The following is a 21,179-nucleotide window of genomic DNA, read 5'->3' as shown; positions in this document are numbered from 1 at the left end:
GAGCTAAACTGGTATTTCTTCAATAAATTTGTGAAGCTCAGAAAGATGATTGTGAACTACAAGCTAAATGAATTCAATATGAGTCTAATTTTGAATTCAGAATTTCATATTAGAGCTGATGACTGTTTAATGTTTCGAAATAGAATTTGTGTACCGAAAAATACAGAACTGATTCAGAAAATTCTGCATGAAGCACATAGAAATCATTTTTCTATTCATCTAGGTAGTACCAAGATGTATAACGATCTGAAACAGATGTATTGGTGGTTAGGAATGAAACGGGATATATCAGAGTTTGTATCAAAATGTTTAATTTGTCAACAAGTCAAAGCTAAACATCAAGTACCATCTAGTTTATTGTAGCCTATATTGATTCCTGAGTGGAAATGGGATAGAGTTACTATGGATTTCGTATCAGGATTGCCCCTAACTCTAAAAAAGAAAGATGCTATTTAGGTTGTCGTTGATCAACTAACAAAGTCTGTTCATTTCATATCGGTACGTACAGATTACTTTCTGGATAAACTAGCTGAATTGTACTTGTCTGAAATCGTACGATTACATGGTGTACCACTGTCTATTATCTCTGATAGAGATCCAAGTTTTACGTCGCGATTCTGGAAGAAATTGCAAGAAGCTTTGGGAGCAAAGTTGAATTTCAGTATAGCTTTTCATCTCCAAACTGACAGTCAATCTGAAATAATTATACAGATACTTGAGGATATGTTGCATTGTTGTATTCTCGAGTTTGAATGTAGTTGGGAGAAATACTTGCCTTTGATTGAATTTTCTTATAATAACAGTTCCAAACGAGTTTAAAGATGGAACTGTACGAAGCTTTATACGGTCGCAAATGTCGAACTCCATTATACTGGACTGAACTGAGTGAGAAAAAGATTCTCGGGCTTGAATTGATTAGAGAAACTAAAGAAAAAGTGAAAACAATTAGTGACAGTCTAAAAGCAGCTTCAGATCGACAAAAATCCTATACGGATTTGAAATGTAGAGAAATTGAATTTCAAGTCGGGGATCAAGTGTTTTTGAAAATATCACCGTGAAAAAAGATTCTTCAATTCGATCGTAAAGGAAAATTAAGTTCGCATTTCATCGGGCCGTATGAAATTATCGAAAGAATAGGGCCTGTAGCATATCGACTATTGTTACCGTCTGAGCTTGAAAAGATACATAATTTTTTTCATGTTTCAATGATACGTCAATATAGATTGGATCCTTCACATGTGATTTCTCCCGTTGATGTAGAGATACAGTCTGATTTATCGTATAACGAAGAACCAATCAGGATTTTGGCTGGGGAAATCAAAGAATTGAGAAATAAGCTTATAGACATAAACATGGAATTGAGAAAGCTATGTGGGAACTCGATGAAGCTATGCAAAAATAGTATCCTAACCTTTTCACCGGTAAGCTTTTCGGGGACGAAAATCCCTAAGGGGGAGAGAGTTGTAACAGCCTATTTTTAGGTCAATTAGGAACAGTGGTTTTGGGACCACAAATCCAAACTTAAAATATTTATTTTATTATTTTAATAAGGTTTACAGCATGATAGATTGATTATGTGAAATTTTCATTAAGAAATTTTACTGTTTAAATGCTTAAATCGGTAAAGGACTAAATTGCGTGACGTGTAAAAGTTGAGTACTATTGTTTAAATGTATTAAATAGCTATATTTTATTAATATGGAAGTCCTTATAATGTTATTATGCCAATATTAAGATTAGTGGACATTTATGTCCATGAATTATATGATATATTAAGTATTATTATAAGGTTATTTCAGTAATTTAGTTATTAAGTTTAATTTAATAAAACAAAACCAAATTTTTTTTAATATTCATCCATCCTTAGCCGAAAATAACAAAGAAGAAGAAGAAAAATAGGTCTTTGATTTTCGGAAACTTCAATATTTGATTAAGGTACAGTTTTGACTCGATTTTTAATGATTTCTAAGTTTTTTTATCTCGTTGCAGCTTAATCTAGCTAGCCCGTACCTTAATTTTTGAAATTTTTCATGATTTTGAAATGTTCCATTGTTGAATACTTGAGTTCTTTGAGGTTTAATGATAGATTATGGAAGCTTGATGATAGTTGATCTAGTTTTGTAAAGTGATTATTGACAAAAATGCAAAATAGGGATTAAATTGTGAAATTGTAAAATTTTGTAGTTAAAATTGTGAAATAATGAAAGATATGGTCTAATAGGAGTCCCTATAAAATTATGCTACTATGGGTTATGGTTTAATTGTGCAATTTTATATTTTTATGTGTTAAGGACTAAATTGCAAAGTAGTCAAAAGTCTAGGATAAATTTGTAATTTAGCCAAAATGAATGTTTTAGGCTAATTTGAATTGAAATAAAGTTTTAATGAGTTAATTTGATCATATAGATCAAGATAAGCAAATACCGAAATTAGATCAGGGGAAACGAAAGGTAGACGTGTAGACTATAGTTTTCATCCGACCAACTCAAGGTAAGTTTGTATAATTAGAGTCAAACTTTTCTATACTTGTAATTGTTGAATTGAATGTATATAATTGAAATATTTGAAATATGAATACCTTGATGATATATTGTATTCGTTACCTAGCCCCGTTTGAACTATATGAATTCATTGGATACAAGTGACATGTTACCGAGATTACCGTATTGGTCGAGCTCCTGCATTTGTTGCGGACTCACTACAGCTTGTAGGAGCTTACTATTTCAGCTCATTGAAGCTTATCGATTTATCTCGAAAGAGCTTACTGTTCAGCTCAATAGAGTTTATTGTTTTTAGCTCAAAGGAGCTTACTGACCATGACTTGAAAGAGCATGTATGATGATGAATTGACGGATTACTGACATTGTTCGCTCGACTATCCTTTGAAATTATAATAGGTTCAACGGGCCTAAATAATTTTATACTGACGAGTTACGATTTATAAATGTTATTAATGTTATACATGATATTTAAATCTAGAATGATGAGAAACATTGTATTATGGATGATTCCCTATATGTTTACCATGACTAACATTGGATGAATGTTTGTGATTAGGTGATGGTTAAATTGAACTGTTGGCATTGTTATTATTGCTTTGATTATATATAAATGGTAAGTTTAATTCTAAATTATATGGGCTTACTAAGCTATAATCTTACTCTGTTTCGTTTTCTATGTCTTATAGAGGTTCCTTAGCTCACTCGTTTTAGACAAGTCGGAGTTGCATGTCACACTATCCAATTTTCGATTGGTATTTTAAACTTGTGAATATTTATAAATATGGCATGTATAGGCTAGTTTAAATAATATTAGTTTGATACTTGACAACTTGATTTTTGGTATGTTTTTTGTGTATAAGCTAAGCATGTGATTTTGCTTATTTGGTACCATGTTTTGGTTGTATATATGAATGTTTGAATATGGTAAGTTTTGGTATGGAAATGTTTGAATGAAAATATGCAAGTAAGTTATTGATATTCATTTGTTAGATGAATAAATATTGCATGGTATTAAATAGGTAATTGTATAACAAGTTGAATTTGTACATATTGTACATCAAATAGTTATGAAATGTTTGCCAATTGGGTTATGAAATATGGTCAAATATGCTTGTGGGTACTTTTATTTATAGGGTGGCAAAATGGCTTTGCAAATGGCCTGTTTTTTTCCACACGGGCAGAGACACGGGCGCGTGTCTCAGCCGTGTGCGACACACGGACATGTTACATGGCCGTGCGTCCCCTGGGTACCCTACAAATTAAGTCAGTATACCCTATAGGTTTGACACGACTTAGACACACGAGCGTGTCTATTGGCCATGTGTGTCATACGGGTTCACACACGGGCGTGTGATTGACTGTGTGACATAAGTCAGTATACCCCTTAAATGGCACATGGCCTAGCACACGGGCGTGTGAGGCCAATTCAAAGGGTACACGGGCTAGACACACGGGCGTGTGGTTGGCCATGTGACCCAAGTCAGTATCCTCTCTAGTTTTCACATGGCCTGGCACACGGGCATGTCTTTGGCCGTGTGACACAAGTCAGTATGTATGCCCTGTTTCTACACGGTCTAAGACATGGGCGTGTCTATTAGCCGTGTGATGCACACGGTCTGTTCACACGGGCATGTGACACTTGAAAAGTTGAAAATTTTAGAAGTTTCTGAAATTTTTATATGTTATCAAATTAGTCCCGGATGCATGATTTAGGCTTTTTATGTTTGTTTTAAGTATATAATGAATGTGAATGAGTGACATTTACTGAAATGTAATGTTATTTGATAAATTGTCATTCTGAACTGAGTTATAAGTCCGGTAATACCTCTTAACCTATTCCAGCAATGGTTATGGGTTAGGGTTATTACATGAGGGTGTTGCATCGTGTGACCCCTGAAGTTAAAATTTTTGTAATTATTTCCTAAACTTCCAGAATTGCTTCAAATTAGTCCCTGCCTATTTTTGAACTATTTTTAGGGTGCCGTAAACTCATAATAGGGGTTGTAAGAGTAACTTTTACTGTGGATTGGGGTGTATTAGCAACCTAAATTAAGTGCATTCCACTAACATCATCGAAGATAAATTAAAAAGATAATCGTAGACAGAGTAAGGGCTAATACTCAGATGCTAATAATTGGAAAAGTCTTATATGTATCCGAATTCTGACATTTTAGAAGGGATAAATAGTGATAAGAGTGTATATAGTGGAAGACCAAGTTTAGAAATGCATAGCATAATTTATTATTCGAATGTATAAGAATCTTGCATGAAAGTATCAGATTGTCGTGACATACCCCTGCATATTATAATGTTATTAGTGAGTTTATATGTTGATTATGATTGATTAATTGTTTGATTAGTTAATAATGCTCGTGACCCTAATCTGACGATGGAGAGGTGTTAAGGTGTTACAATTACATTATTAGGTGTCATTACCTTATACTCTCGACACCAGTATTTCGAAGATTAACCCTTTTTCCCTCTATCTTCCTATTTTCTAAGTAAAATTAAGCATGCGGCGTAGGTAGGATGAGGAATTTTAACTTACAGAAGCACATTCACCAAATACGATAGGGTGGCAACCATCTAAGGGAATCTGATTACCCCATCTTGCTTTTTCTTTTAGGGTGGTTGAAGAAGAGTATATCAATTCGATGATGCAACTGACTACCCAATAAGCCCTTTCTAAGTATCTCTCTATGCTACCGATCCTCTTATCTCTTACAGTGAGTTTAAACGAAGTTAGTGAGTTTATTTGCTACATTACTAAAAAATAAACCTTGTCATGCAAGGGTAGTAAATGAAAAGAAACTAAACACATTTAACTCTCTAATCATTTTAGGACGATTTCTCCTAGTCTGGAATGGCAGTCTCTGATTCATTTTCTGAACTTATCTATTGGTAGATAGATTGTTAAGCGGTCTTCCCCTAGTTAATCCTATCACCATTCACTTAGTTTTTGTGGTTTCTCATATGTCTTGCCATAATTGTTGACTCTGTCCTTTCTTTACATGCATTCCTTCTTTCATCCATCCCCTATTCTAGATACCCATCTACTCATAAATTTTATGTTTAGTCATTAACTACCAAATTTGATGGACGGTCACCAGTATGGACATTCTTTTCCACTGTGTACTTATAAGGTTGTTAGCTTAAACTACCACCGTAATGACCCTTTGGATATGTCTTCTTTAGCAAACATTCCAAACCTGACTAGACTTTGGTGGATTCCTTTTTCTTACTATAGTTCTGAAGGACTTGCCAACATCTCATCAGTCAGGTTAACTAATAAGGACGCACGCCTCTCTGGCAGACTATATCTCATTTCACCCTACACTCGGGTTGAAAAGTTGTTTGGATTACTTTACTGTAATTCACCCTATTTGCGATACCTTCCTTTTAAGATGTAACATGTCCGTCTGTAGTGGACTGTTTTGGCCTACAAAATCCAACGGACTATTACCGAGTGACCATTCGAGTTTAAGATTTCTCTTGTATGATGGTTTCTTACGAAACTAATCCTTATGGTGTGTCTACCCGTTATAGTTTCCCTTCAAAGAGAAATAGTATTGACATATATAACTATCACTTTAATAATCCCTATTAGTACCTTTTTCCATCTTTAGGTTCCAACTAACCCCTATTTATACACTTGATTGTCTGCGGAACATACAATCGGTCCTCCTTTTATAACTATGATTTCGTCGAAGCCTCACATTAGGAGTAAATCTCTAGTTAACTTTCCAAAGTCTTCCTATAACATACAAAGTTTCTTAAGCACTTTATTGTGGTTTCTTAGTGGTTGGTCTTTACCCACGATCCCCAGATAAGTCATCTTTTATTTACCTTTATACAAGGTATTAGTGGCAAGTTATTCTCATAACTGATTCTAGATGGGTCATCTATCGGCTTCCTTATTTACCGCTTTGGTAAAATTTTCAATGATTGTTGTCCTAGTGGACTAACCTATTTTTATTGTCTTGTCGGACTATCCCATGATTACTGATAAACCATAATTTGTACATATTTTTACCCCATGCTTAACACATTTTATGGATGATTTCTCCTTAGTTGGTGAATTCGATGCTCCTAATCCTTTAATTTCATGTTTTATACTTAGGTGAGCATATGAGAGTAAAAGGACTGAGAAACAATTCAAAAACGGAGAAAACAGGCCAACGTGGGAAATCAGCACAGCCTAGAGTTCACCGCACCGGTAAACCACACACCCATATAGGTTTAACAGGCTCTGGCATGGCCTGAACCTCTTCACACGGTTTGAGTACACGACCATGTCCCTTTGGTAAGGTCGAAGCATGATTTACACGGGTAGATCACACGCCCGTGCCCATTTAACAGCCTTGACTATGGCCTTAAGTAATCGCACACGGGCGTGTAACACGGGCGTGTCCCAGCTAAGCCCAAGTTTAGTCCAATTCAGAAAAGGCCAATGTTGAGGGATCTTAGGCATTCCAAAGCCTATTTAAACACTTGAGGAGACACTTAAACGGGAGACGTAGAGTAGGAAGCAAGAAATTACTCAAGGAAAGCCGATTGGTTCATCTCAAGAGCCGGATTCATCATTAAGACTGGAGATCTCCCTTCAAGTTCCTTCAGGAGTTTTGGGTTTTCTTATGTTTTGTTATCTTCATGCTTTTGAGATGTTTTCTTTCATAAATATGAACTAAACCCCCTAAATACTTAAGGGGAATGAAACCTAAGAAAGATCTTGTTATTATTATCTGAATTGTATGATAAATATTTGACTTATTCTTAATTATGTGTTCTTAATTCTTGTTTTAATATTCCAGGATATTGATTCAAGTCAACGCTTTTATTCAGAGGAGGAATAGATCCTGTCTAAGAGTAAAATTGTTATAATTAAGCGGAGTTGATTGCGGCCCTAGAGATAGGGTGACAAGATTTTGCCAGATTAGGGTGAAACCTAATAAGGAAATCAATAGATCGAGTTAATGCAATTCTAGGGTGTTAATTAGAAAGAGATTTCAATTATTCAACCTAGGGTTAGATGTTATTAGTCTAGAGAGAGATAATAATATAGCTTAGGGATTTCTACGGATCAAGTCAAATGAATAAATCATTTGATTCAGAGTCAAATAACAAGTGAAGTCTAGGTGGATTTTTCCTTAGGTATTGTCTCAATCAATCGAATTTTCCCAAAAGTATTTTCCCGGGTTTTCTTTTTGTGCATTCTTAGTTAGTAATTAGTTTTAGATAACCAAACCTCTTAATTTTTAGGCCAGATAATAAAAAGGAAGTAAATACTAGTACTCATAGTTCTTTTGGGTTTGACAATCCGGTCTTGCTGAGCTATACTACCACTCGATAGGTACACTTGCCTTAATCGTGATAATAAGTTAGTCTCAAGAATGGTTCATTTATAAATCTTTAAAACCTATTACGAATATCATGCAATCAAGTTTTTGGCACCATTGCCAGGGAACTAGGACATTAGGAACACTCAATTTTTATTACTTTAGTCATTTTACTTTTATTGCAATTTAAAATTTTATTTTCTTTTCTAATTCTTCATTTATTTCCTTCTGACAGGTTTTTCTAGTTTATGACCAGAAGAAACCCGTCAGGACCACTACTTTTTTACGGTGAGATCGACCGTATAGTTCGCAGAAATTAGAGAGAAATAAGGCGAAGCCTAAGATACACAGAGGATGAACAAGAGGACGATTCTTCAACCACAACCGAGGAGATGGCTGAAAACCAAGAAAATCCACTACCTTCTGCGATTGTTGCTAATCCAGTAAATTAGAATCCTGCTCCACACACTATGTATGATTATGATAAACCTAATTTAACAGGAACTGAGTTAAGTATAGTTAGACCTGCTATTGCTGCGAATAAATTTGAACTGAAACCTAACACAATTCAAATGATACAACAGTTTGTTCAGTTTGATGGTTTGCAGGACAAGGATCCCAACGCTCACTTGGCAAATTTCTAAGATTTTGCGATACCTTTAAAATTAATGGCGTTTCTGATGACGCCATTTGCCTTCGGTTGTTTCCCTTTTCGTTAAGGAATAAGGCTAAACAATGGATGAACTCATTACCACGAGGGTCAATCACTACTTGGGAACAATTGACCGAAAAGTTTTTATTAAAATATTTTTCGCTAGCTTAAATAGTCAAATTACGTAAAGATATCTCTTCTTTTGTACAGATGGATTTAGAAACACTCTATGATGCATGAGAGAGATACGAGGACCTTTTGAGCAGGTGCCCTCACCATGGGTTACCGCTTTGGCTATAGGTTCGAACGTTTCATAATGGCCTGAATTCTTTGACTCGTCAAATGATTGATGCAGCCACTGGAGGAACTATCAATAATAAGACACCTGAGGTGGCTTACGAATTTATTAAGGAGATGTCACTAAATAACTATCAGTGGCAAGTTATGAGAACAAAGCCGATGAAAGCAGCCAGTGTTTTCAACCTCGACACGGTCACCATGCTCTCTAATAAGGTAGAACTCTTAAATAAGAAAATTAATGGTTTCCTTAGTTCTTCATAGGTTCACCAGTAATGCAGTGCGAAGCGAGTGGAGGTGGATCAAGCAGTTCAGAATACCCACCTTATGGCTACAACATGGAGAACAAGCAGTTAAATTACATGGGTAACAATCCTCGATATCAAAACAATTCTTATAGTAATACTTACAATGCAGGTTGGAGGAACCACCCAAATTTTTTATGAGGAGGCCAAGGGAATCAGAGACCACCACCTCCAGGCTTCAAACAACCACCCTACTAACAAGAGAAAAAGTTGAACCTTAAGGAGATGCTAACAAAATTCATCTCAGTGTCAAAAACTCGTTTTCAAAATACCGAGACAACACTCAAAAATCAACAAGCATCAATCCAAAGGCTCGAAACTCAGATTGGACAGCTCGTCAAGTTGATTTCTGAACGACCACAAGGTAGCCTGCCAAGCAACACTGAATCTAACCCAAGGGAGCAAATCAACGCGATTTCCATTCAAGATAAGGAAGGGTTAGTTGCAGAACTAAGTCCAGAAATGGTGGTAAGCAAAGGTAAGGATGAGGTAGGCCACAATGAGCCAAAGCCGGTAATTACAGAATATAAACCTCGATGCCATACCCCAATGCGACAAGGAAAGACCGTTCAGACGAATAATTTGGTAAATTCCTTAAAGTTTTAAAGAAACTACATATTAACTTACCATTTATTGAAGCCCTTTCGCAGATGCCAAATGCAGTCAAGTTTTTAAAGGAGCTTCTAGCAAATAAACAGAAGTTAGATGAAGCATCACATGTGGAGCTGAACACGATCTGCTCAGCTAATCTACAGAATAAGCTGCCCAACAAACTAAAAGATCTAGGGAGTTTTACAATTCTTTGTTTAATTGGTAACTTAGATGTTAATAATAAGTTGGCTGATTTAGGGGCTAGTATCAATGTTATACCTTACAAATTGTTTAAGCAACTAGGTCTAGGGAAACCCAAACAAACTAGGATGAGCATTCAATTAGCAGATAAAACTATTAGATTTCCTAAGGGTATTATTGAAGATGTACTCGTTAAAATTGACAAATTTATATTCCTAGTTGATTTCGTTGTTCTAGACATAGAAGAGGATAGCAACGTCCCCTTAATTTTAGGAAGGCCCTTTTTAGTAATCGCCAGAACAATTATTGATGTTGGCACAGGTGAACTCACACTTCGTGTGGGAGACGAAACAATCACCTTTCAAGCTCGTAATTCCTTCAAGCCCGTAATTCGAATAACACATCAAAAATCGACGGTGACTGTACAAATCATTTGGCTAAAACTAACCATATGATGCAACCTTCTTTGCAGGAAACAAGTTCAAAGAACATACATAAGCCAAGCAACAACAAAGAACCCACCCATGAAGAACGAAGGTTACAAATTGAGGAGCTAAATGAATGGCGGACACATAAACCGAGAAAACATGATAAACCAATACCACGCCATGATGAGCTTAATTCCTCCAAAAATTAACTTAAAGTTGGAGACAAAATACTACTAGATGCAACAGATCCTCAAATCATCACTTCTGTACTGAATGAAGAAACCTCTCTTACGGTAATTAGTATTTTTCCATACGGTACGATTGAGGTAAATCACTCCAAATTCGGCACGTTCAAGGTAAATAGTACTCGTCTTAAACCTTATGTTGATAAAATTGATAGCAGCGATGAGGAGTGTAAACTCCTCGATCCACTATGATCACACACCAGAGAGGTAAGTCGAGCTTAGACTATAAATAAGCGCTTCTCAGGAGGCAACCCGAGCGCTTCTAAAGCCCACACGGCCAGGCATGCGGCCATGCCTTAGGTTGTGTGAAAATAGGGCAAAATTTTCCCAACACGGGACGCAATAAGTCACCATGGCTATGCGACATGGCCGTGGGCGAACCTGCCAAAACAACACGGGCATACGACACACTTGTGCCCAGCACCCGTGGGTGAACCTGTCAAATTAACACGGGTGTGGACCTTCATACACGGGTGTGGAATAAGAGAACGAAGCGACACACAGTCATGCGACACGGCCGTGTGCACTACGCCCAAGGAACACAGGAGTGGGCCGAATGTCAGACACGCCCAAATTCAAAAAAAATACGAAACACACGGGAAAAAATTAGGGCACACAAGCGTGCCCCACGGCCATGTGCCCAAAAATCTATATAAATCCCTCACTATTCATCATCTCCATCCCCAAAAATCCTTAACCCTAGCCGCTGCAACTTCACACGCCCTACCCCCCACGCCCGTGCCCCTCTTACAACACCGTTTCTGACAACCCAAGCTCCTCCCTTTTACATTTGTTTACTCTTTTCTCTCTATTTTCTTCAAATATTTTGTTTATTTCATGATTTCTCTGCTCTATTTGCCTATTTTAAATGAATATTCATAGTTAGAATAATAGAATACTTTTTATCTTTATAAGAATTTTGTCACTTTAGTTACCACATTATGCTACACTCTTCCATTTTTCTTGTTTCCGTGAAATTTATGCTTACACACATGCATCCATTCATTAGATATTCCCGAAACATTATTTTCATAAGTCCTATTTTCATAACTTGATATATTTACTTTAATTGTTTTAAGTTTTATCTATTCATATTTAGTTTTGATTTTCCATACTATTCATGAGATGTGTTAGTTGAACTTCGATTTTTGTTTCACTGCAGATATACCATGTCATCTTCAAGTGGAAAGAAAACCGCTGTTCTCGCCTCCAAGAAGAGGAAATGAGTAGCATCATCCTCGGGTCTCATCTCGAAAAATCGACACCTATTCCTCCAGCTCCCACCAGGAAATTAAGAGGAACTTTTTTAGATACTTCGGGCCTGATCTTTAGGTGTGGGCCGCTGCATTGACTGGACCGTGCTTGAACAAGTTCAGTTGGCTGACGATGTCCGAGCTCTCCTGAAAACCGATCCATGGGAACTCTTTTTTACGATCATCGAGCCGATGTACCTTGAGCTTACGCTTGAACTTTGCTCGACCTTTCATGTGTAAGATGTCATGACCAACTTTGATGACCCTAGAACGGTCCAGTTCCGTCTCGGCGGTTTAGCCCGCCAGTTGAGTGTGCCCGAGTTTGGTATCACTTTGGGCCTTTATACGGAGGAATTCATAGAAGACAACGAGCTCAACACCTTCCATCGCCACATCCACTACTCTCCTTCGAAGTGTTGGAGGGCTTTGGTCCTCAGCTCGACTTTCTACGATCCCAGTCGCTCCAAGGCATCGGCTCTCTCTCCCTCCTTGAGGTACCTACACGCCATCTTGGCACACATTTTGACAGGCCGGTGAGAGAACACCAGCATTGTCAACACTCACGATGCTTACTTTCTATGGAGTATGGCGAATGGGCACGTGTTCGACCTTGCCTACTTTATTGCCTTTGCCATTCGCCACCAAACAGAGCGGCATCGGAGGGGGGTCATCTCCATTGGCCGCTACGTAACTCGGTTGGCTCGACACTTCGGGCTTCTCAACACAGCAACCCAATCATCCTCCCTCACTCTCATCAGCCAGATGTCCCCATAGGGCATCTTGAGTATGTTACATTTGAGGATGATTGAGAAGTGCCGAGGAACCTACCCTCCTCAATATTGCCTCACCCAATCAACCGAGGAGGAAAACCCCAAGGACATTACTGATGATGTCCCTCCATGTAACGAAGACCCACCGTCTCAGCCACCACCTCCTCATCCTCAGTTCATGCGGCGGCTTCATACGCTGACATCTCTGAGCACCTTACTCGATTCGAGCAGCAGTGTTTTTGGCGCTTTGATAACATTGATGCTACTCTACAGTAGATTAGTCAGCAGTTCCACATCTCATCGCCACCCCCACCTCGCAAACCATCTAGCGATGAAGATGTTTAAAAAATTTTATTTATTATTTTATGTTGTTCCTTTTATTTTAATTTAAGACTAATTTTTATTTTTCTTTAAGCTTATTTTTATTAGGTTTTATAATTATTATTTTACAATTTCAATTTTGGCTATTTCATTACGAGTAATTATTCTTCCTTATATATTTCTTAAAAAAGTTCCTGATTCCATCACAGTTATAAAGAGCTCCAAAGCCCACTATTACTCAGGAACTTAAAACTCCACTGGGAAAGGTTCTCTACGACTGCCATGCCCTGCTTGACCACGACCATAGCCAACTTGAGATATAATATTCTTTTGGCGCAGCATTTGTGGAACCCAACCTCTACCACCACTGGAGTATCCTCCTCCACCCTCATCATTGCTTTCGCCGTTCATTCTCCATGACTCCAATTCAAAGAGTCCATGCATCATTAGGAAGTTTCACTTCTCTCCCTATCTTATGATTATTTATCTATCTTTGTCAATATATCTTTCTTTGTACATTGAGGGTAATGTACATCTTAAGTGTAGGGGGGTCTTTCATATCATCATTAGAAATCCTTGAATTTTGTCTTATTCTCGTATGATCTTCTCATGCCATGATTAGAATGAATTTTGATTAATTTATGATTTTTATTGATATGTCTTGAATTAAAACTTAGGCATTCATGCATTGATTGTTTAAACTTTAAGATATTAGAAAATCAAGCATGATAAGTTGACTTTTGAATTTCAAATTTTATATGTTGTTTCTCCCAAGTTTAGGTATTATCTTGAGTTGAAATTCACAAGTTTAAACATCAAAAAGCCGTAATTTTTATGAGATTTTGAGCCTTTAGAGCATCTATTATTTCTTTCATGCTCACTTTTATTGTTGCTTTGAGTGCGTCAGTCTTGATTTGTTATTCTAGAACTTGCTTGATTATGCATGTCAAGACCACACCATTTGATTTGATATGTCAAGATGATAAAGGCACTTAGGTGTAACCCACTCACTCCATAAAAGCCTACCTTCACAATTAACCCTTAGTGAACCCCCTTGAGCCTAACAAACCATTCATTGATTTACCCCTAATATTAACCCATAACTCATTATTTTTGAAATCCCCTAAATTAATTTGATCCCTATTTTTGTTGAGATTTGTTGGAATAGTTGTTTAGATATGTTTTAATCTATTTTGTATTTTGACTTGTTCTTAAAAAAAACTCATACTTACATATTAATAGTAATTCAGTATTGTTGAGCCGCTGTATCTAAATTCCATCTTCTGAGAAGAAGCTCACTTGTACTCAATTGATGTTTAATTACTTTTTCGAGTTAGGCAATTTTTCAATTCAATCTCCATTCTAACTTTTCTTTCAGCTTGTGACCACACCCCCTAACTAAAGCCACGTTACAACCCTTTAAAGACCTTTTGATTGATGTTTATCTCAATATATAGTGATGGAGATTTGATTTTCATGCAAGCCTATGGTAATGACTTTTCATTATTGACTATTGAGTGCTTCATGTATTGTCCTTAAACACCTCGAGTGATTTGAGTGAATCTTTAGTGAGGATGTGAAACTCTGTGATATTTTGAGTTGAAGGTAATTACTTAGTTGAGGAGAGACACTTATCCTTTCATGATAAAATAAAATACTCAACTTGGAATGTTTGAAACTTTGATGTTCTTTCAGTAAAATTCTCAATGTATGATTACTTATGGATTATTTTGAGATATTATTAATAGGAATTATAAGTTAAGAAGAATTTATTTTGATTGTGAGTTGAGGGTGAGGACAAGCAAATGCTTAAGAGTGGGGGTATTTGATAAACCGTAATTTATACATATTTTTACCGCATGCTTAACACATTTTATAGATGATTTCTCCTTAGATTTGGTGAATTCGATGCTCCTAATCCTTTAATTTCATGTTTTATACTTAGGTGAGCATAGGAGAGTAAAAGGACCGAGAAACGGGCCAAAAATAGAGAAAACGGGCCAACGTGGGAAATCAGCACGGCCTAGAGTTCACCACACGGGTAGACCACACGCCCATGTAGGTTTAACAGGCTCTGGCATGGCCTAAACCTCTTCACACGGGTTGACGGCCATGTCCCTTTGGCAAGGTTGAAGCATGATTTACACAGGTAGATCAGACGCCCGTGCCCATTTAACAGCCTTGGCCACGGCCTTAAGTAAACGCACACGGGCGTGTCCCTGCTGAGCCCAAGTTTAGTCCAATTCGGAAAAGGCCAATGTTGAGGGCTCTTAGGCATTCCAAAGCCTATTTAAACACCTGAGGAGACACTTAGATAGGGGACGCAGAGTAGGAAGCAAGGAATTACTCAAGGAAAGCCGATTGATCCATCTCAAGAGCTGGATTCATCATCAAGAATGGAGATCTCCCTTCAAGTTCATTCAGGAGTTTTGGGTTTTCTTATGTTTTGTTATCTTTATGCTTTTGAGATGTTTTCTTTCATAAATATGAACTAAACCCTTAAATACCTAAGGGAATGAAACCTAAGATGATCTTGTTATTATTATCCAATTGTATGATAAATATTTAACTTGTTATTAATTATGTGTTCTTAATTCTTTTTTTAATATTCCAGGATATTGATTCAAGTCAATGCTCTTATTCAGAGGAGGAATAGACCCTGTATAAGAGTAAAATTGTCATAATTAAGCGGAGTTGATTGCGCACCTAGAGATAGGGTGACAAGATTTTTCCAGATTAGGGTGAAACCTAATAAGGGAATCCATAGATCGAGTTAATGCAATTCTAGGGTGTTAATTAGAAAGAGATTTCAATTATTCAACCTAGGGTTAGACATTATTAGTCTCGAGAGAGATAATAATATAACTTAGGGATTTTTACGGATCAATTCAAATGAATAAATCGTCTGATTCAGAGTCAAATAACAAGTGAAGTCTAGGTGGATTTTTCTTTAGGTATTGTCTCAATCAATTGAATTTTCCCAAAAGTATTTTCTCAGGTTTTCTTTCTATGTATTCTTAGTTGGTAATTAGTTTAGATAACCAAACCTCTTAACTTTTAGGCTAGATAATAAAAAAGAAGTAAATACTAGTACTCGTAGTTCCTTTGGGTTCGACAATTCGGTCTTGCTAAGCTATACTACCGCTCGATAGGTACACTTGCCTTAATTGTGATAATAAGTTAGTCTCAAGATTGGTTCATTTATAAATCTTTAAAACCTATTATGAATATCATGCAATCCATTACCGTCCTGGCGGACTACCCACGTTTATTGTCCCAATGGAATCCATATACTTTTATAGTAGAGCTATGGTCTTACTCATCATGTCTCATGTTTAATGTCTTGGCAGACTCTACTGGTCTCCATAGTCGAGTTATGGTCTTACACCTGTAATCCTCATGTCTAATGTCCTGGCGGACTCAATTGGTTGCCATAGCTGAGCTATGGTCTTACACCTGTAATCCCCATGTTTAATGTCTTGGCGAACTTTCACGTGTTTACTGCCCCAACGAACTATACTGGTTGCCATAGCCAAGCTATGATCTTACACGTTAAACCTCTTTCAGGCATCGCCCTGAAGGTCCTTACCATCATCGCAGTGTCATTCCATGGAGTCGATATACCGTCATTGTAATAGTTTATTTTTCAGTTGTATCAGAATTTATAGTTTCGAGACCACAATTTCAACCAAGAAGTCAAGATTTTATTATTTATTTAATATTTATAAGGTTATTAAAATGTCGTATTAAAATTTAGTTAGATAATTTTAATGTTTAGGTAGTTAATTAAGGAATAAGGATTAAATTGTAAAAGTTCCAAAATTTAATTACTATTTAATTGAAAGGTGATAAATAGGAAAAATGACAAGATTAGATGGATTTATGTGGAAAATATGCCAAAAATTTTAGTTGGGCAGTTTTATGCATGCATTTTAGTTCTTTTATAAGTTGATTTAAAAGGTAATTTAGTAATTAATGAATAAATAACATAAACAAATTAGCAAAAAAATTATCATCTTCTACATTTCAAATTTTGAAATTGAAAACTCCATAGCTAGCCTTGGGAAGCTTTCAACCAAGTTTTTTTTCATGTGCATGGTATGTATTTGTCACCCGCTTTTAGTAAATTTGATGTTTTTGAGATCGTTGTAGCTTAATCTAGCTAACTCGGGGACTAATTCGTAAAGCTGTTAAATGTTTAGAAATTTTCCATGGATGAATTTGTGATGTTCTTAAATTTTTATCATAGATTATTAAGTTTGATAGTTAAATAGGATTATTTTGTAAAGTGATTTTAGTTGATTTTAAAATTTAGGGACTAAGTTGTTAAAATTGTAAAATATCATGTAATTCTTGTGATAAGTGATAAAAGTGGACTGTTTAAGGACCATATAGAATTTGGCATAAGGTTTTTTAGGCTAATTTGTAATAATTGTGAGAATTTTGGTTTTAGGGATTAAATTAAATAAAAGGTGAAAGTTTAAGGTAAATGTGTAAAATGTCATTAAATAGTTAGTTTTATAAATTTAAGTATTTTAAGATTAAACTATTATATTTAGATCAAGAAATGGATCAGTCTATTGATAAACAGGGAAAAGGAAAATTTGTCGAGTAATTGTTGTCACGTGTCATCAGCCATCGTGTATTGGTAAGTTTGTATTAGGTTTATTATAATCTTCTTATTATTGTGAATTTATTTACTTATGTGTTTTTATGTAAATATATGCTATAATAAACATGACAGAAACGAGTAAGACCATAGTTGAAAGACGTTATGACAACATGATGAAAACAAGACCATAGCCAAAAAATACTATGGTATCATGACGGAAGTGAGTAAGACCATGGCCAAAAGATGCAACGCCATCATTGTAAATAAGATTAAGAACATAGCTAAAGGACGCTATAGCATCCTTTGAAAATTGTTTATTAGGTACTATGTACAAGTGATAGAGTTCAGTAAAGAAATAGTTAGTTTCATGTTTATATCTAATTTATAATTAAATTGAAAGGTATGATATGTTTGATTATATGAACTTACTAAGCTTTATATAAGCTTACTTCTTTTGGTTTTATTCTTGTAGATTGTCAGATCTGCATCGTTGATTGGATTAGTTTTGGAGATCACACTATCTGTCATCAATTTGGTAGTCGTTCTGTTCATTTTGGTCCGATTATATGTGGCATGTAAATATGGCTTTGATATGTTAAAGTTAATGGGTATCTTAATGATGTTTTGACCAATTGAGATGTAAATATGTATATGGATGTTTGGCAACTTGAATTGGTAGAATTCTATGGATGCCTCTTTTGATAAATTGTTATTTGGTAACATATGAATCTTTGGTTTGGTTATATTAGCTTTTGGAAACTTGATATGAATGGGTGATTTTGACATAAGGTATTTAGGATTTGGTTGAATGTTTGAATAGTATTAACTAGTTGATTATGTCTTGGGTTGTATGATTGATGTTATGTTTGAATTGTGGTTTCAACGAGGGCATATTAGTTAGGTACATAGGTTGAGTGTGAATTGGTATTTTTTTTTTACTCTTTTAGGCACGTTTTGGATAGGTTTGATTGTTGGTTATTGTATTGATTAGAGCCCAAGCTTTTAAATGTGAATTAATTTGATTTTGAAGGAAATTTTGAGCATACACGACCTCTGTCACAGGCTGCCACACAACTGTGTGATTCTTTAATTTTGGTGCAGATTTTTCCCATACGGTCACAAGTTGTTAAACGGTTTGTGACACAATCATGTGATCCTATTTCAAATTGCACACGGTCTATGACAAGGCAGTATGACCCTATTTTGAATTGCACACGGTCAGCAACACGACTGTGTGGCCCTATTTCGAATTACGCTCGATCTGGCGATACGATCTTGTGACCCTATTTTCAAATTGTCCACACTTTGGCCACATGGCCATGTCTTTGGGCCACACAGCTTGGGCTCTGTCACAAGGCGATGTGACCCCTGTTTACACATTTTACCCAAATTTTTATAGAAGTTTCAATTTAACCCAACATTGATTCCAATTTGTTTTAAATGTTTAGTAAGCTTGAATTAAGTCCAAAATTTATTGAAAAACATGGAAATGATTGAATATAAATTATCTGTTTCAATTTGATTGAAATCATGAAAAATGTCTAAAGATTATTGTTGTAATGCCTTATAACTCGAGTCAGGCGACTGAACTAGGTATAGGATGTTACAGTTGTCACGGAATCGCTATAGCGAGCTAGTCGATAACATTTTGCCTCACATATAACCTTGATGGTCGAACATCACAGTGTCCCTTCTATAAGGCTCAGAGCTCCTCATATCATGATTTGCAACCAACAACACCAGATTGCGAAATCTAATAGAAATTCCATTTCCCTATCCATCTACCCATTCCTCCATTCCACCACTTTTAACCTTGATGTTTGAACATCGTAGTTTCCCATCCGCAAGGCCCAGAGCTTCACACATCATGGTTTACACCCAGCAAAACCGAATTGTGAAATCTACAGAAATTTTATTTCCCTAACCATCTATCTCATAAACAATTTCCCTCCATACTCCACAGTTCATAAACAGGCAATCACAGGCATATTATCACATAAACATAATAACATGGAGTACACTAAATTATATATATTGTACCACAACCATTTCATGCATATTGACATATTTGCGGATACACATATACTCACTCATCCTTATGCATACAAGCATTCTCAAACAGCAAAGGTCATACAAGTAATATAGCATTCAAGGCACATTCACGTATGGAGTATAGAAACTCATCTGATGTTTCTTTGCCTTATCATCTTAGCTTTTCTGAAAGTTAGTGATTCCATTCTCCTGGCAGTTAAGCATGACAACCAAAGTTATAAATCAAACTTAACATTCCAGCTTAAAAATTCAATTTCCAAAAATATGCAGAACCCTCAAAGGTTCTGAAAATTCTTAACTTTATTTTTTAAACTGACGAACATCAAAAGACTTAGAACCTTACCAGCTCACTGGATTCCCTACTTATTCAACTCAAACCTCATGATCATCGCTCCAAGCAGAGCTTCCCGTAATTATCTCTTCTTCAGGTGAACCAAAGAAGAAGATGAAGAAGAGAAGAAAAAAAAAAGCAAAATTGAGAAGAATTCACTCCGAGAATTCACTTCTTAGCTATTTATAGACCTTCACGCATGGTCTTCAACCTTATCAAACAATCTATTAGTAATCATTTTGTCTCCCACTAAAGAACCAGTTGGTTCTCATTTAACCGAACCAAAATTGAAACTTAACTATGTCCAAATTAGCCACTAAATTTTTCCTGATTTTAGTAGAAGCGGCCAACTTACGGTTTCTTTCAATTTAACACTCAATCTATTTTATTTGCTTATCAAGTAACTAACAAATGTAAGGCTCCCAACTCACTTATATATCATTTTAATGGCATATGCATTCATTAAATTTTTTTTTCCTCTTTACTGTTCTTTTATGTTTCTTTCTTTGTTGGGTTTTTGTTAAATTTAATGACAAAGAGAATAAGTTGAACAATGGATGCTAGCAAAAAAAATAAAGAATGAAAGTTTATTTAACTAAATTAAATTTTCTTTTTTAACAAGAATGAAAGTTTGCTGCAATTTACAGAGAGTTCGCTGAATATTATTAGTTAATAGAGGACAACTTATCTATTTGTTTTACATAAAAAAAAATGAATGAACAGTAAAGTGGACTATTCCTAAGTTGATTCGATAAGTTAAATGGCAAAAGTCCAATATTGGCCCATTTTAAACCGAAATTTACTTCAATTTTCTTCTTCAATAATTTCTAGATTTGAACCAATTATTAGTCCACTCTTGATGCCATTTTGTTGTTTTCAGGGGTTCTTTCTTTTCTTTTTAAGGTTTACTTGTCTTTTAATTTTAATTATTTAAAATATGTTTCTAACAAAAGAAATTAATTTTAACAAGTTTAAAGTAATAGATTTGATCATTTCTATAAATTGATTTAAGGGATTTGAAACTTCATTTCTCAATAATATACTTCTATTATATGTAGCTAAAGAGATTAAAGAATGTTTTTTTTTGTAAATAAAAACCTTAACATATTAATTTTGTCCACGAATTTTAATGTTTCTTAATCATATTTTGAGAATTCCCAATCAAAAAGAGAAAAAAGTGGATGCTGCGGGTTTTAAAAATGGGCTAGTCTTGGCCCATTTTGGTTTAAAGCAAAAAAATACTATTCCAAAAAGCACTAAACTTGGCTCAGCCGAAACAAAATT

At 35.6% G+C, this 21,179-nt stretch overlaps 1 non-coding gene across 1 annotated transcript; it reads right to left on the bottom strand.

Annotated features, from left to right (window-relative positions):
* Positions 1-8,666: 8,666 nt before the first annotated feature.
* On the bottom strand, positions 8,667-8,773 carry LOC128287499 (small nucleolar RNA R71). The gene has a single exon (XR_008278199.1). It is a non-coding gene; the product is annotated as a small nucleolar RNA R71 (small nucleolar RNA).
* Between the last annotated feature and the right edge of the window lie 12,406 nt (positions 8,774-21,179).

Source organism: Gossypium arboreum, chromosome 13 (assembly GCF_025698485.1).
Source record: "Gossypium arboreum isolate Shixiya-1 chromosome 13, ASM2569848v2, whole genome shotgun sequence".
Classification (NCBI taxonomy): domain Eukaryota; kingdom Viridiplantae; phylum Streptophyta; class Magnoliopsida; order Malvales; family Malvaceae; genus Gossypium; species Gossypium arboreum.
The sequence above is the reverse complement of the archived record's forward strand: the minus strand, read 5'-3'. Positions and strand labels throughout refer to the sequence as shown.